Source organism: Marmota marmota, unplaced genomic scaffold (genome assembly GCF_001458135.2).
Source record: "Marmota marmota marmota unplaced genomic scaffold, marMar, whole genome shotgun sequence".
Taxonomy (NCBI): Eukaryota; Metazoa; Chordata; class Mammalia; order Rodentia; family Sciuridae; genus Marmota; species Marmota marmota.
Genome location: NW_026000037.1, coordinates 54,192,242 through 54,210,333, shown reverse-complemented (window position 1 = coordinate 54,210,333; position 18,092 = coordinate 54,192,242). Strand labels below are relative to the sequence as shown.

The following is an 18,092-nucleotide window of genomic DNA, read 5'->3' as shown; positions in this document are numbered from 1 at the left end:
GAGTATCTATTATGCGTTAATAATTTTACATGTATTATACCATTTATTCTCATAACTACCATATCTGGGAGGTGGTACATTCCCATTTTACTGATGAAGACGTAATGATCAAAAGATAAAATCAAATAGAAAGTATCTATAAAGCACTAATTAAAATACTATAAATAAAAGGAAGATGGTTACAATAGAGGAAGATGAACAGGGAGAGGGAGAAGGAGAGGGAAAGGGAGAGTACTGGGAACTGAAGTAGAGCAAATTATATTGCATGCTTGTATAATTATGTCAAAATGAGCCCCATATTATATAAATATAGTTCATTAATGAAATATAAAAAAGAAAGTGACAGTCTGAAGGTATTTCTGCATACAAGTTAATTTAGCTCCACAAGTCTCATATATTTTCACTAAAATCTAACATTTCTATTTACGAGTAACATTTTAATTAAGGTCATGAATTCTCCTTTCTGCTTCTTAAATATCTGCATATAAATCCTTCCTAGACATTGATTTCAGTGAAATCTAGTGATATATCAAATGGAAACCAATTCAGTGAACTTCTATAGCTCTAAGTGGTCCTTTTTTATTCTTATAAGCTTGAGTTTAGAGTTAGAAATCAAAGTAAATTGTTCAGCTCTATTGCTTTGGTCATTATAGAGATCAAACTTTTAAAAGGGTAAGTTATAGATCCAAAATGAACAGAGAAAGGAATGAACTTTACTGCAAGAGATGGAAAATTCAAGATCAGGGCTACTGCTCTCATGTGCTAGTGATCTCTTCTTCTTAACAGCTAGGGAAGTGGTAACATGCTTCCATCAAGTTCCCCTGGTGTAAATCTGCCCCTGGTATACACTCTTCTCTTAAGGCTTTAGTCATACATTCAGCCAACAACTACTTTCCATTTACTGTTGGCTAGTGACCATGCTCAGAGCCAGGGACAATTTAATCACCATTATAATAATTCAGTCATGTTCCGCTTAAAAAGGGGAGGGAAAAAAAAGTATCAGAGATCCTCCAGAAATATGGTATACTAAGAAGTATTGATCTGGCTTTATCTCTAAAACCAAAATTAAAATAGTTTGTATGGTTTCAATTCTGACTTCCCACCCAAATTAGTTCCTGGATGGCTGGTCTTCTAAGGGAGCCAGCTGCTCTGAAGGCAATGCAACTAGGACTCTATGCATGTCCGGTATCTTGAGGAATGAACTTGGTGGTACACACTGCACCTCCATTCTGGCCCCTCAAGCCACACTTATTTGCATAAGGATGAAAACAGGTTAAATGAATAAAGCCCCATCACACACTAAGGAATTAAAATGTGGCATGTAGCCTAACAGTGGCTCAATTTTTTCTCTAATTTTCCCCATTTAACCCAGGCAGTTAATAGTTCCCTCTGCTGTTTCCCCCAACATGTAAAAATTATTTTAATTTTTAAAATATTTTAAATTCTAAATTATTTTAAAATTATTTAAAAATTGAGTAATATGCTTTCTAATTAGAAATTATAAGTAATATTATTTCTAACACAAATAAATTGTTGCCTGTGAAGAATGTAGGAAATCTCATGAGAGTAAAGACCTGTACATAGTAAGTGGCACAAAGCAAGAAATGTGTGCTTTCACCAACTTCCAACCCCCCTTTAGGTGTTATGGTACACTGTAGCTATTTTTATGCAGAGAAAAATTCATGGATGGGGAATCAGAAAATAAGAAAAGTTGTGATATTTCTCCAAATCTCAAAACTAGTAAGCATCAAAGATAAGACTTGACTCTGATCCATCTGAACTTAGAACCTTCTCTCCTCTAAAGAGTCTCTTCCTAAGCCAACTTTCCAACATAATGTCTGGAAGAAGGAGAACACAGCATGAAACAACAGATAATTTCTAAATGAGATGGGAGCAAGGAAGGTGGCCTAGTCCTACCCATGTGGCTGTGGTATTGAGAAAAAGAAAAGAGAAAAAAAATACTAAACCAACATATTTGATATTCAAAATGTTGTTTTAATGGTGGTTTGGCACTTGACAATGAACCGCCAGTTTGTCAAGAGCAAGCAACAGGAGAGTTCTCTGAAACGCTGAAGTATGAAATTGCCTGATGATACCACACTTTAGGGATGGACAGATCTTCTCTTTTTTCCTCCAAATGATTCTTCATGTTTTCTCCTGCTTTGTGTACTTTAGGTTCAAACATAAAACTATCACTCAAAAAAATTATTCATTTTTTCCCCCTCTGGAGCCTTTGATCAGGGTCTTGGAACAATGAGGCTTTTCCTGAACCAGTCCAGGTGATGATGACTGGGCACTCCTCCAATTCTCTGTTGCCCCCCTGACTAACCAAAGAGAAAAAGAAGGAATCTGCATCCCTCATTTATGATCTTGAGCACTGGAAACCCATGTGCTGCAAACTTCATGTTGTAAAGAAAATATCCTCCTAAATAAAGAGATGATACACTTCGCTAGTTTTTAATTGTGTTCTTTCTATTTGCAGTTTTTAATTTAAATTGATTTATATCATGTTCTTTGTCTAAAGTTGCTAATTCTAGAAATCCCCAAATTTCATATCCGTCTATATTAGTCTATGATTTGTTGAATTGCTGCCTTTTTAGTATAATTTCTTTTTCTCCTCCTTGGTTTCTGAAAGTATTGCTTTGCTTTGCTTTCTTTTTCCTTTTTTTTCTCTCTCTCCTTCCTTCCTTCCTTCCTTCCTTCCTTCCTTCCTTCCTTCCTTCCTTCCGTCTTTCCTAGTGCTTCATTTCTGCTTTTTTCCCAATTTCCCTGTGATTCTCAGACCTCCAAATGCTCCTTTCTGTATGGCATAGTTTGTAAGGGCATTGCCCTGTGGGGAGAATTCCATCTTATTTGTGTTTCCCAAGCTTGGCTATGAAGACTTGAGAATGAGGAAGCAAACGTGCTCACTCCCTCAGCAATGGAGAGACCATTGGCAAGGTCAATTTAAGACCAATAGCAAATGTGCATGCTTCTGAAAGACTGGACAAAATGCTTACCAGCATGCCTAAAGCCCCCAGGGCTTCCAGAATACACAGAAAGTGATCTCAATGTGAGACAGGATCAGGCCATTAACAGATGGAAATATCCCATGTATATTAGCTTATAGAACTTTAGCTCTGTCTTTTCCTAAAATGGTCAGCTTTTGTCTTTCATAGACTTTGTCAAGTTTCATATAAAACTAGTTCATGTGTACTGAACTGCTTTGTTCAGTTTCAAGCATGCTGTTAGTATTTAACACATCAGAAATAAGTATTAGTTATGTAATTGAGATGAACCTTTAATAATTTGCAGCTTTGATAAAATAGCTTCCTGGCATGCCCATCTTTAAGTTGTCGGAGTGTAGGCAGAAGTAGGAAAGCTGATTATTTACTGATATTACCTTAAATAATTTCTGCTCTGGAAGCATTCTGGAGCAGCCAGAATTTGGATCTGTTTCTCAGTTTCCCAGTTCTTCACTCTCTTCCAAACTTTCACCTCTCTGTTAGCATCAGAAATTAATTCTGACAAAGGATATTAAAAGAAAGCCCCAGTCCTCTGATTCTCTCACCAACTTAGACAAAGAGGCAGCAGCAGCAGCTTTTCTTCTGCTGATCACACTTTTCCTTTGAATAATAAATGTATTTAAATCAATCCAATTTTGTCTTAGAGAAACCCAGTTCCTGAATTTGAACAAATTCTTTTAATGATCTTAAGTAACTCTTTACTTAAAATGTTTTCTCTGCCTAAGTCCCCAAACTGCATTTTTACTTTGATATTTCTTTTCTTTTGAATTTAATAGCTAGTAGGCTTAGTCAAAGAAGGGAAACCATAGGAATTCCACATACTTTACTGAACACTATCTGGAAAAACTAAGCTAATCAAGGAGAAAAGTAGATCCTTACATAATGCACATTACTTGGTAAACAACTGACTCTTTTGGAAATAAATTTATTCTTTCAAAGTGGAGATAAACTTTGAAAAATTATAAAGCCTTAAACACATTCAAAACAATACCATCTTTAACCATTCAATTTCAGGTGATAAGATGAAACTACTAATGGCAAGAAGAAATATTAAGCTCCTTGTGGGACACTATTTTTCTTACCCAAACTGTAGGTTTCCTCTATTGTATTCTAAAATAAAAAATAATTGGTATCTTATTTAAATGTTTGTATGGTCAAGATAGCTTTCTGATTACTGTCCCCAATCATTAGAAGAGACACTAGATAGCATTATATATGTTCCAATCAAGACTTTTAAAGTTTAGACCAAGGATGTTTATAAATTAAACCTGTAATAATTTTAATGTATCAAAACTGAATAAATCAGGTCTGGGTGACTCGCCTTGCCACCATTAACATGACCTAAATATCCTTTGCATAAAAATACAGCATGTAATTTCAAAGGAAAAAGATGATGTCAGATTCCTAATGATATCTGGTACTAGAAACAGTCCAAAGAGTGGAAGTAATTTAATAGTCTTTCCTGCTTATGATATCCATGGACTGGATGGTTAGTAAGCACCATCTCTAAATGTATTTACAGTTATTTATCTTTAAAAAATGTGGCCTTGACATTTGTTTCTTTTGCCTCAAATCCAAAACCTAATCCTGTAAGTTTATGTTGCTTATTCCACTCCTGTTTTTAAAGGGTGAAATGTAAAAATCAGCCTTTGAAGTTAAGCATCTTTTTATTTGTTTTTGAAGTTATTTTAAAAAGTTTAGACATTTAATTATAACTATAGATTATTGGCCACTTTCCAGTAACTCAGCATTAGTGAGTTTCTATCTCCAGATCAAGGAGCCTTCACTGGAATATATAAAACAATGATTTCAGACAAGGTGTATCTCAGGGTCATCATTTTACATAATGACAACACACACCTGAGGTTGGCCAATACATAGTGGCCAGAAAGGCTCCTATAGGCCCTCAGGTGAGGGTGGAAGAAATACAAAGCATTTCTAAGAACTACATGTGCATAGCTGCCCTACTAGGGAGAAGGAGAGCCTTCCCTGATATTTTTGCACAACTGGTTATTAAATTTTTATTATTTACCTAGAACTAAAATTCCTAAATTTCCAAGAAGCAAATTGATATTTTATATTAAAGTGGCCAGATTCAAGAGCAATTAACACTTAACAAAATGATGACTTATACATAGTGGGTGTCCATTAAATATTTATTGAATGAATTTGTTTTCAAATAATATTGAAAAATCCAAAATCCATAATGGTTCCCGTTGACATATTTTCTTACTTTCTCTCTTCTAGTTTTTTTTTGTTTTTTTTTTTTGGTAAAGAGTAGAAAACAAATTTTAAATTCTGCAACAGAATTTATTAAGTAACACAGAGAAGTTATTTGAAAGTTGGAATTAGAGCTTCTAGGAGACAGCAAAAATAAATGCCTTGACTGTGAACCTGTAAGTTTCCCACAATGAAAACCAGCTCATCACCCAAAATGCTCAGCAGGGCACCACATGAGCAGGTAAAAATTAGAACTGTGCAAAAATGTTTGCTTGGAAAGTGAACCAATCAACTTTAGGCTTTCTGCCAAATTTAATTTCTGCCAGAAATTCTCCTGTTATTACATAGTTACAGAATTCAATTAGAAAAGTATAGGTAAAAATTTTCAAATACATTCTTGACCTCATCACATTTCAGTGCAAAAGTAGTTCACTAGCCTCCTCAGCCCAGTTTTCTGATACACACAGAAAATATAAGCACTAGTACATGCATAGAAGTACACAAACACACACACACACACACACATTTTTCTTTGGAAGACTATGCAATCAGAAGCAGTGTCCCTCTTGTTTTGTGAGACCTCAATAGGTTTTCAGTGTGTCCCCACGCACTCTTGAGTTGGAAGCCTGCCAAGGAGTGCAGATGTGGTATAAAGCCCTAGGTCCCATTTGCCAGCAGTGAAGGGCCCCAGGAAAGCGTCATAAACCTCACCAAGCCTGACACTTGGTTGCCAGAAGACAGGGCATCACAGAGGAAGGAATTCAAAATGCTGATGCTTTGCAGCACTGTCTGCAGGAATCTTACAATATCTTTACCCTGAGTTTGGAGTTGGTGAGTGGCTGAGACCAGACACAACATACATCTATTGTGACTGGCCTTTTGAAACTCACAACTCCTGGTACCCAACCACGGATAGTCCCTGGGGCTGCATCCCCAGTGTTGCTTTTCATTTTATAGCATGTACTCCATCGGCTCTGTTTCATCCACCCAGTGTATATTTCTGGTAGCTTGGTGTTAATCTTATGGTGTGAGAACTTTTAAAATTCAAAATGGATTGTTTTTCTTATTATAGGCGGCAAACACATTTTCATTCTCAAATTTCTCATTTGTCTATTAAAATAGAGAACATCTGGAGTTGTCAGGAATAATGAGAATGCTACAATATGAGTCACTTAAAAGGGAAGAAAATGATCGCTGAGTGCTGAGTGCCCACATAGGTGCAAACCTGTGAAGCTTTATCCAACACATGCACAACTGAGAATGGAACAACAATAGCATAGCATGGGAAAAGACTGAATTGGTGTTTGGTGAGGTGAATTTAGCCCAAAATGGAAATGAAGCTGCTGTTGCTGACAGTCAAGCCCAGGCTGAGTGGTCATGGAGTCTAGCACAGTTCTTTTAAGCTCCCCAAACCACCCCTGAAATCTGAAGTAAAAAATTTCCAAGACATCTGAATGGATCTTGGCCTCCTTTGGGAGATGGATGCCCTAGTCTACTACAGGTTCCAGTGTACCTTGTCCCCTTACTTGGGATCTTATGTTTTGCGTTCTTATTTATCATTTATCTTCATCCCGGAACCTGGAACACTGTACCATCTCAATGGCTCATTATCTTTTGCTTTCTCTTCCACTTATGGATTCTTCTTTGCCTTTTCTACTTTAGATCCTCATGATAAAGTCTGGTCCACCAGCCTTATCAGTCAGGGCCTGCCTCCTAGTGAGAGTCAGCTCCATGTTCACTGGGCCACTATGAGTAGATTCAACAGAGCAAGGTGAGGCAGACAGTGGTGGAAGGAGCTGCAGGCCCATGCTGGGAATGCAGAGAGAATACTGGGGGCAAGGAACACTTTCCATTAGAAAGGAAGAATGGAAGACATATTAAGAAGGAAAGCTGTGATCAGAGGGCAAGAGCTAGTCAAAGTAGGGACAAGGTCCAAAATGATCACTGTGAGCAAAGAAAAGAGACTGGAGTCATTAGGGTTGAGGTGGTTGAAGAATTCAGTTTCTTGAGATAATGTGATGCAGACAACGTCAAGAGGAACTGAAAGTTCACGTGCTTAAAGTCCTGGAATAATTTTAATAGAAAGAGGGCACTTACTGGCTTTCTATTACTCCAAAGAGGACAGAAATTTAGTCTGAGCGAAGAGGGAATCTATGAAAGGTAAGGATGCCTTTAACAACAGAACAACTTGTTAAATCAGAATTGCAATTTTCTTTCTTACATAGTTTTTCGTGTGTTGGTATTTTGAATGTTCAGCATACAGAGTAACTTTGTACTTTATAGTCTTATCTTGTGCCTGACAATATATTAATAATGATTACCAGGTCACTTTAACTTCATGTAATAATTAAATAATATTAGTGATATTAAACAAAATATTACATAGAACTTACTATGTGCCAGGTACTAAAGTTTAGTCACCTTACAAATGCAAATTTATTTAATCCTATGAAAACAACCCTATGAGATAAACACTATTAGTGTTTCTATTTTCACAATAGGAAATGAGGCAAAGTTTTTCATTTTCCCAAGGTCAACAAGTAGGTAAGTGTAAGAGCCAAAATTCAGACTCAGGCAGCTGGTTCCAAAGTCTGTTCCACCCATTAGTGTTAACCTGACAGCATCACTGGCTTCCCAGTGAAGTGTATGTGGAGCCCATCTGGAACCTCTTCTGGCCCTGGGAGATGATGTTTTTGTGATTGTGGTAAACTAAAAGAGCTTCATATAATGGATGTGTAACTGATGTAATTCTGCAATCTGTATATGGGGTAAAAATGGGAGCTCATAACCCACTTGAATCAAAGTGTGAAATATGATATATCAAGAACTATGTAATGTTTTGAACAGCCAACAATAAAAAATTAAAAATAAATAAAAATAAATAAAAACAACAATACACATGGAAAAATAAAAAAAAAAAAAAGAGCTTCATATATTTCAACATGGTTATATTTCTGGGCTCAGGGAAGATATTCCAGAAGTCTTTCATAGAAATGAAATTAAAATGAAGGAAATTGTAGAAAGAAAGGAAAGGAGAGAGGGGAAGAGAGAAAGAGAGGTAGGGAGAGGGGAAACACTGTACATCATTTATGAAATTTTTCAAATTTCCAGGATTTCTCCAAATGTAAAGATGGCATCAGTAAAACAAAATTTTAGACTTCAATCCTGGAACTCCTTTTAGACATCTACCCCTAGAAAAAGGAAACTTTTTACTATTAATATTATTGATATTTAGCTTTTTAATTTCTCAATACAAATATTTACAAAATTTTTTGTAAAGTTTTCTATTCATAATAACATGAAAGAATAAAAGGAGGATCACTATGATTAATACTGTGGATATTGGCTGTTATTTGAGGACTACCATCATTCTTTGAATATCCAAATGAACCTTGAGAATAGGAAATTATATGAATGCTTCAGTCATGCTAAGCTTTATAGGAAGGCCGATGCACATGCACATGTAGGCACACTTAAACATACATATCTGTGTGTATATGTGAGAACAGTTGATCATGACTAAAATAAATGGTGTGTGATGACATAGTCTAGAAGCTGTACACAGCTGGGTTGAAATGATGAGGTAAGTGAAAGAGGTAAGAATTAAAGCTTGAGTTAATGTGTTGCTTCTATTTAGAGGGTGCAGTATTGGCAATTATAAAGAAATAGTTTTGATTTGACAACTGCAGTAGGCCTACTAGATCTTTTGAAAAATAAAAGGGTATATCTTGGATACAACAATGTGACCCATTATCCCTAAAGAAAGTGGGCACAGTAAAGCAGCATGTCCCTGATTGCCATCTTTCTGTTTCCAAAAATGTAGCCAAGTTAAGAGAACAATAAGAGCAGGCCAGGGCCAGAAAATCCAGATACACATTAGCTTGTATGCTTCTTCCATGCATACTGGGAACTAGCGCAGGTCAGTGGTATCTGTATAAAGCTACTTTCTTGCATGTACAAGGACAGTTGCTCTTTGGGATGTTGGTCATGTAAGCAAACTAAGCAAGCTGTTGCTGAGATGTCACTGTTCCTGCAGCCTAACATAAAAAGTCTCTCTGAGTTTGGAAGGGTGCAAAGTTGAGGGCACTGTGGAAAGGTTATGTGTCACTTATTTAGCCCATCACAAGTGGACAAAATGTCATGAGGGAGAGGAGGAGATGCTTGGCAAAGCACCTTGAGGGACAGAGGTGCTACCTGTTCAGCTTATTGCCACTGCACCCTTCTTGGAGCACTGGCTGATCTCTTGTAAGCTTTCCCCAGTGAATCATGACTTGCATGCTGTTTCCAGGCACTTTCTTTGGCCTTTTGCAATCTGCTCTACTACCCTGTCACAACTGGGCTGTTGGATGTGACACATGTCTTCCAAACTTCATTTCTCGGAAATTTTACAGAGGTAAAAATGTGGGTGTTATCCAACTCTGGATGCTGAGGGGATGATGAATCTTGAAAGTATTTCCACTCTCAATGAGTCAGTGATTGACAGCATACTTGTACAGTTCCATTCCTAAAAATAAATATTTCTGAGTCCTCCTAGGGCCTAGAGGAGTAGCATATTTCCTATTACAGAAGTCAAGCCCTAATGAAGTCTCATTTCCTCTCTGGCACCCTGGGATGGTGCAGAGGAAAGAAGGAGGTGATCAAGTTGCTGACGGATGCCAGTTGCTTTCTTCCATAAGTCCCTGGCCCTGTCCTCTATGGTTCAATTGGTGATCGCTGCTGGACTTTATCTCAGAACAAAACAGCTGATTTTGGTTCTATATAGTGCCCAGGAAAATGGATACAAAATAAGCAGAGGCAATGGATTTTAAATAAAGCTTATAGTTGAAATCGACACCCTTGAATAATGTCAACAAACTCACTTTATTCTGTTCTTTTCCCAAAATATTCCAACTTGATACTATACCTTAATTAGACATTCAAAAATTCCACCATACAACATAGATAAATCAATGTATGATCCTTAACTTTACAAAAAGATTATTCACTCTTTCCCTGGAGCACTTAATTATTATAGTTGTTTACAAACTTCTAATTATTTATCTAAATGACTTACTAGTTAGATAACATAAATCTGAATTCTTATTATGACAGTACTGACTAAAAATAAACAAAAACCAACAACAAAGTATTGATAAATTACCCATGAAATTATAATGTAATTAACTGGTTTAAATGTGAATCCACTTTTCAAAATTCAATGTTCATAGCACAAGTTCCAAAAACACAAGTGCTTTATAATGTGAGGTGTATCCTCAATTTATTGCAATATAATTAAGTTCCTATGAATTAAAATAATATCATTATTTGAACATTATGTTCAGTCCACAATTTATCAAACTTAATGAAAAACACTGAGTATGTGATTTGAAGCCATTTATAATGTCAAATTGTGGTTTGTTTTTGAGCACATGTAAAAATAATATTTTTTTTTAGTTTTTCTATGTTTGTAACCAGTTAACTCATTTAGACATACACATGCTGATATATTCAGATTTAGTGAATGGAAGATGCCATTGGATCTTTGACCAAGAGAAATTTCTCAAAATGAGCTATTTTTGCATTGCGCTTATTTTAAGTCATATGTATGCCTACAGTAATTTGGCAATTATTTTCTTTTGTTCAATCAAAGATAGTTAAAGTATTTGGTTTTCTAGGCAAAAAGGAAATATCCTGTATACAACTAGAAAAACTGGAAGGCAAATATCTACTTGAAAATCTTCCACAAAGTACAGTGAAAAATGACAAATGACCAGTGACCAGACACTGGGGCTGAGGGGCAGATCTCATCTAACAGAAGATAAACACTGATGTGTAGTGAAATTTAAAAATGAACCCATCATTGCCTTTGGAATTTTAAAAGACTATGTGGATCAGGTTCCCTTTCACACAGTTTGTCCCAATTTTAAAAGAAGCATGAAATATGCGAAATAAAAAGCAAGAAAAGGCTGGCGTTGGAAAAATAAAGCTTTGTTAAGACATACCTGGAAATGGATTCCAGGTCCTAGGAATGGAGAGGGTGTTATGGCACAAAGACTCCCAGAACTGAAATGTCAGTCAAGAGAAATGGTTTCCATTCTCTATGCTTAAACGTGGTATGAGTTAGTTGGTGTTCTGGTGCCTGTTTACTTACTGTAGAACTTAAAGGAGGTATGCCACACAGTCATTGAGGTTCTTCATCTTATCCACATAAGAAGTTCCTTTTATCCTTGGCAGTATTTTAAGAAGTACAGCTACTACAGCAAGAATTTGGATTATGTACTGTGCTGTTCACTGCCAGATTATTTTCATGCTTAGGCCCACAAAATCCAAAGAGTCATTTAATATAGACTTACTGTCATTTCTTGAATTGCAGCTAAGACAAACAATTGATTGAATTTGCTGATCTTGCTTTGACAAAAGAAAATCTTTTCTCTTTTCTTTGACTAATTGTCATAGCATGTCCTTTAAAATGTTCTTACTGATGGTGTTATACAAATGGAAGGATGTTCAGGTTAATTAAATTTGCAAAGATGGACTCCAACGATTAGGAAAATAAATAGTACTAAATTTTGAAACACGGATTTATAGGTAGTGTTTCAGAGAAGAAGACCATATTGCAAATATGTGGTATATCAAAAAACAAATATTTGGTCTATGTCCCCAGTTCCTGGTGCAGACACCCTGCAGTTTCCTGAGTGACAGTTTTTCTTGTATTAACAGGGTGACTTATGGCAAGTAGGGGTGAGCAGTGGGGAGGTAGCTTCAGAATGGGGGCTGGTTGCCAGAAAATCCAGTCAAGAGATGAGAGAATTAGAACTTTAGCTTCACTCCCCACCCCTAAGAAGGGGAGAAGGATTGTAGAGTGAGTTCCTCCTTAAAACACCTTAAATGATAGAGTTCAGTGAATTTCTGGGTAGGTGATGATAAGAGAAAAATTCTGAGGTATCCTAAATTAAAAGAGCCACAAGATGAAAGATGGGCTAGAAAGGGAAAGGTTATCAGTTAACAGCTATATAATCAACCAACAGAGGACTTTTCCACATTTCTGAATGCACGTTAAAATCTTGACTCAAAAACCCAGGCTGCTGACTCCCTAGGTACCATCCACCTCCCCTGCAGTCCCAAGTAATACAGAAATGACCACCACTTTTTATGAGCTGCTCTCCTATCCCCCAATTTTTTCTGCTTCATGTCATTCTACTTTTTCTATAGCCAATTCAGGTTCAGTGTAAACAACTTATACTTCTCCTTTGCTAAATTTTCATTATAAAAGTGTTCTAGGTTTAAGGGACATTTTTTTCAGCTGATATTTAGCCTGAGGCTGGCAATGGAGAAACTTATCTTAGGACCTGACCTTTTTTTCTAGCTAGCACCTGAAGCAACTCCATAGACCCTTTCTTTATCTCAGAGGTCCCTGGGTCCCAAAAGCTGTGGTTTAATAATGAACACATCGCAGAGGGTCAGAGTGGGCACAGTTGCTCTGCTTCTGCCCTTCCCCTTGCTTTGTCCCATGCATTTGTTCTAGTTTGCTTTTGCTGGATAGCATGCTTTGTAACCCAGCAGTAATGGTCAGCAGAGCACCCTGCTGAATTCTGTGAGCTGTTCTACTGAATTATCAAACTGGAGAAGGGGGTTATGGAAACCCCTGAATCAGTGGTAATCTGGGCTGAAGTGTTGGTGGACTGGTCCTCCATTTGTGGCTGGTGTCTAAGTAGTTTTGTGTGACAGAGACTATAACCCATGGGGTCTTGAGGAGTCTGAGAGTTATTGTCAGAACTGAATTGAATGGCAGGACACCTGTTGGTATTGGAGAATTGAATTGCTTGTTGTTGACAAAGACACAAACTCTGGTGTCAGAAGTAGTGTCAGGAAACATGAAGTACAACATCCCACCTGGTCTTACTAAAGACTGAGCACCTACGTGGAATAGAGCTGTGCTCTAAAAACGTCATTTCTGAATTAGAAAACGCTGAAGCTGCCACTCGGCAAGGAGTCAAACTGTGATTTGAATACACAAATGTGTGCTTCAGAAATAGGAAAAAAACAAATTACAAATTTAATTAAATTTCAAAGTGTAACTTGAGTACTTTAAAAAGAGGGGATAAGAAGCAAATAAAAAGGACAGCTTATTGCCAATTAAGTTCTGTCCCCCCACAGTTTGTTCTATCAAAAATTGTGCAATTACATTGTCAGGCACTTATTAAGTGTCTACCCTGCTCTGTAAATTATAGAATCTAGACGTGACTCCTAGTTTTCAATCAGGACTTACAGGATGATCTCTTTAAATACCCAGAGTTGAGAGTGTGTGTATGAGAGAGAGGGGGGAAGAGGGGAGAGAGAGAGAGAGACAGATAGAAAATATCAATTCAAAGAACTGAAGTTGTCAGAAAACTCCTGACTCCAAATTCTGCCATCTAAGTAGTGTTTTCCTGTTAAGTAAAAAGAGCACTGATGTCCTGAAGTTTTTTGAATGTGGCAAATGTGGCAGAATGCAGGAGCAGACTGATTAGTTGGCAGTTATCTCTGTAAATAAATACAGTATCCATGCACTTTGTGGGGTTTTGCCCATAAGCATCCCTGAAGAAAGGTAGCATTCCTCTGCCTCTCCAATCACAGGACACAGGAGGCCTGAGCTGGTGTTTTAGCAGAACATGTTCTAAAAGTAAAGCTCTCCATGATCATTAAAGAATGCCTACTGTCATTTTTCAGGTGGCTGAGGAAACCTGTATCTTGAGGTTTCCCAGCTATAGATGAAACAGAAGCAGTCAGTTGGGTCTCCAGACTACATTGTCCCCATATTATCGGCACTTTGCCATTTTGGAGACATCTGAAATGTTGACTGACTTTTACAAATGGATCCAGTTGCTAGTTTACGTGTTGATTAGAAACAAGGGGAAAAAAATATTCACAGACTAGGCAGAGGAGCAGGAAAACATTCAAATGCAAAATTCAGGACTTTCTTGCTTCCTCCCCAACATTTTTTTTTTTTTTGCCATGCACTAGTAATATCATTCTAACTCTAAACAGGTGCTCTTTCATATTAAAATTCATGGCTCTGAATGTAGTTGAGGTAAATATTTTACTTGTCCTTTGGCACCTTGTACATAAAATTTTAAAATAATTCAAAAAACCTACAGCTCGTCAGTGACCAAATAGAGCTCTGGTAAAAATAAAATATCTTTCATTTCAGCACCAGCTGGCTAAATTTAAACCCAGCATTATGTAATCTTAAAGTGTCCTTGCTTTTAGATGATGTCTTAGGTGATTCTGTTATAATGTCCCTCCCAAATCACTTCTGTCTCTTAACATCTAAACACTTCAGGCACAACAGGTCCAAATTAAGGTGTTCACAGGCAATTGGAGACAGAAAAAATCCATTTGAAATAGTATATAGGGCATGATACCTTTAAAGTACAATCTCAGTCTTCTCTATTTAAGTTTGTAGTTACTATAATTAGGGCTGGCAGATCCAACTGGCAGTGCTTTTCTTAATTCTGCAAAACATGTAAGAACCTGATTCTTTAATCCTTACTCCAGTAAAACTCCCAGAGGAGATAGTCCATGTCTGTCGCAAGAACTACAAAATCAAAGTAAGACTGGGAAAGAATAATTTTCCTCCATTTCTCTAAGCAAATGACAACAGCTGAAAATATTTCAAACTCTTCCTTTCTCTTACCAAATTCCAAGAAATACAGTTTATATTTCTTAGTGTATTCAATCAATTCACATTCATAAAAGACAGCCTCATTTTTTTTACCCATTTTAAACTGTAAGTCGTGGTACAATTTTAGCTCATAGTTGTTTATTCAGATGGGCTTATTATTCTTCAATATTAAGTATAAAAATGCTTTTTTTGCAAAGAGATAATTATATGAAGTCCTAAATTTCAAAATATAAAGCAATGCTAAATGTTATCATAAAACAAAATACAGCTGCAAATTTTCTTTTGTGTTGATTACAACTTGACCTGTGTCTCCATGGATCTTCAGGAACCAGCCAGAACATTTTACAACCTTGGAAGCACACATGTATCAATGACTCTGTTACACATACCTTGTGACAGTTGGACTTAACCCCAATTTTGTGGAAATGTCGTCTTTCTAGTCCTTCACTGAGTAGTTTCCTCCTTTGTTTCGTGTACAGCAAATTTCCCAGTCCCCTGAAGGCAACCAGCAGAGTGGAGGCCAGCTCCACTGAAGGGTCTATCAAGCAAGTGGATAGGACGGCTGAATTTATTTTAGCCGAGAGTCTAAAGGATGCAACTTAGTACCTATTTTTAGGAACTGAGCTCTGTATAGGTGGGGCCTGAGTCAAGCACTCTTTTCAGAAGTATGCCTCTAAGGGCAGGCTGCCTCATAGTGTCCCTAGTAATGTATGCATGGCTCTAACACATGTGCAGTCAATCAAAATCCCTTTCCCAGCCATGACCATTAGCCTGCTCAGAACTTCCCAATGAAGTCTAAAAAATGATCAGCATGGAAGAGGAAGTAGAGGGGTCAAGGTCTTAGATTACTTGCATATTATAAATAATTTTAATCATTTAAAAGTAAAGAATATGAAAATAAAGCAGGTAGAAGAAAGTTCCAACTCATTCTGGTGATATAATTAACAAGGGTTCTTGGGAAGATGAAACATTGCTCTCATTTCACGAAATGTTCTTAAATATGTAAAACATTAGCTTGATTTTTGAGACTTCACTTATAAAGTGAAACACTAGTTTTAGTAAAGAAAGTGCTTTTTTAGTTAAAAAAAGAAGACAAGGAAAAGGGGTGAGAAGACATTCTGGGGGAGAATAAAGAATACATTTAAATCCTGGTTCCTGCCCATTAATATTAACTTTAAAATATGCTAGATGAGGAAGAACAGGCAGGAAAAAGCAGTCACCTCATATGCTCCTGAGAGAATCATATTAAATACCCTTTGCTGCCACCCTCCTTACTCAGCACTCTGCCATCCTGACTCCGGAGAAGGGAGGGGAACCCAGCTAGGATTGCCACTCAGCTGCACAAGCCAACATCGAACACCTTCTAGGTGGATATAAAGCAACCAGCTCCCTCAACCTTCTTCTACTATAATTTTCCTCATGTGGTGGTCAATGTGTATACAGCTGGGCTTCCAACAAACCCAGATAAAGAGGAAAATGTCTTTCAATGGAAGGGAAGTATAGTGTTTATACACTCTTTATTTTATACAAAATACTTATAAGTAAGGTATTCATCATACTATTTACTAAGAAAAAACAGCATAAGCTCATGCTTTGGTGCATGCCTGTACTCCAGGGACTTGGGAGGCTGAAGCATGAGGCAAGTTCGAAATCAACTTCAGCAATGGAGGGAGACCCTGTCTCAAAATAGAGAATAAATAGAAAGGACTTGGGATGTAGCTCAGTGGTAGAGCACCCCTGGGCTCAATTCCCAGTTCTGCAAAAAAACAAAACAAAACACAACAATCAGTAGATATATTTTTACATATGTAATTTGGTTTCTATTAAAAAGTAGATCAAAGAGTGATATTCCACTCTATTAACTATGAAAAAAAAAATCTACAATGATCTTCCTGAATATTCCACAAGGTTTTTTTAGGGCCAGGAACTGGCAAGCTCTAACAACTTAGTGATATACTGCCAAGTATGGTAGCTATTAGGCACATGTGACTGTTTAAATTTTAATTGATTAAAATAAAATGAAACAGTCCCTCAGTTTCAGTAACCACATTTCGAGTATGCAGAAGACAGCGCAGACACAGAGGACCATTGCAGGAAGTCCTGTTGGATAATGCTGATTAGTATAGGGTTTCAATGCAGTCTTGGCACCAACTGTTCTCTGTGATCTGTGCATGTTTTGTATACTGATGAAGCTCTGCTTTAGTCATCTCTGACTGAATAGGACTGTCTACCAACTTTAAATGGTGGTTGTATATTAAATAAAATAGTGGACATAAAAGAATTATTATGTGTTAGGGTCTGTAAACAAGTCAGGATGGCGCCTGGCATTTTGCCAGAGGGAGTGGTTTGTGAAGTAATGCCAGCGAGCTATTAAGTGTGGAGATTCCTTATTGGTTGACTGCTGTATCTAGTTTATGTTAATTAAGATAAGCTGTGTGTAATGTATAAATACCTCTGTTGTCCTACAATAAACGGTTCTCACTCCTGCTGTATCAATGTACACAAGTTGTTTGTCACCCCCCGGTTATTTTGCTGCAGCCGGACTGCAGCAATTATGATAGTAATTATGCCAATATAATATTTACTTAGTAAATTATTATATTTTATTTTGTTACAAACACAAAGAAATGGAACCTTGTAGTTTAGATTATGAGGTTGATCTTATAAATAAGGTCCATTTTTTTTTTGTATTTACATATGGTTGCAGTGATACTTAGGGTAGTTTTGCTCTCTCAGAATTTGGTTAATTACTCAAAGATCTGACTTCTGGCTTCCTCATATTTCCTAGTTGTTTAAACTCTCTGATATCTCTTTCCCTGTTAGTGATTAGTTTTTCAATTGTTTCTTAAATTTCACTTCTGGTAATCTTTCTTCAAATTTTGTTTTTTGACTTTTCAGGAAGAAAATGTCTTTGATTTAGACTTATACACATGAAAAATCATGTTCTCACATTTTCCTCATACATTTTCCATGTTTATAGTAGTCCCCAAACCCCAATGACTATACCCTGATAAAAGAAAAAATACTTTACAGTTAAAAAACCCTTGGTGTAAAATTATGAAATAATTGGTAGTGGAGTAAGAGCAACAGATGTTGTACCTATAGTAGTGCATATAAAGTACTCTAAGGTCAAGAAAAAAATTAATTATGAACTTAATTAGTTATCACATAATTTGGTTTATTCAGCTCAGCCACAAAGACAATATTATTAACTAGATCCAAAC

General features: G+C 36.7%; 1 protein-coding gene across 2 annotated transcripts in view; it reads right to left on the bottom strand.

Annotated features, from left to right (window-relative positions):
• Positions 1–15,457, bottom strand: part of LOC107136897 (xin actin-binding repeat-containing protein 2-like) — a 74,069-nt gene extending 58,612 nt beyond the window's left edge. For both annotated transcript variants that reach the window (XM_015479271.2, XM_015479270.2), the window contains exon 1: positions 15,258–15,457. The gene's annotated coding sequence lies outside the window, so the exon portion shown is untranslated. The remainder of the gene's footprint in view (positions 1–15,257) is intronic.
• Between the last annotated feature and the right edge of the window lie 2,635 nt (positions 15,458–18,092).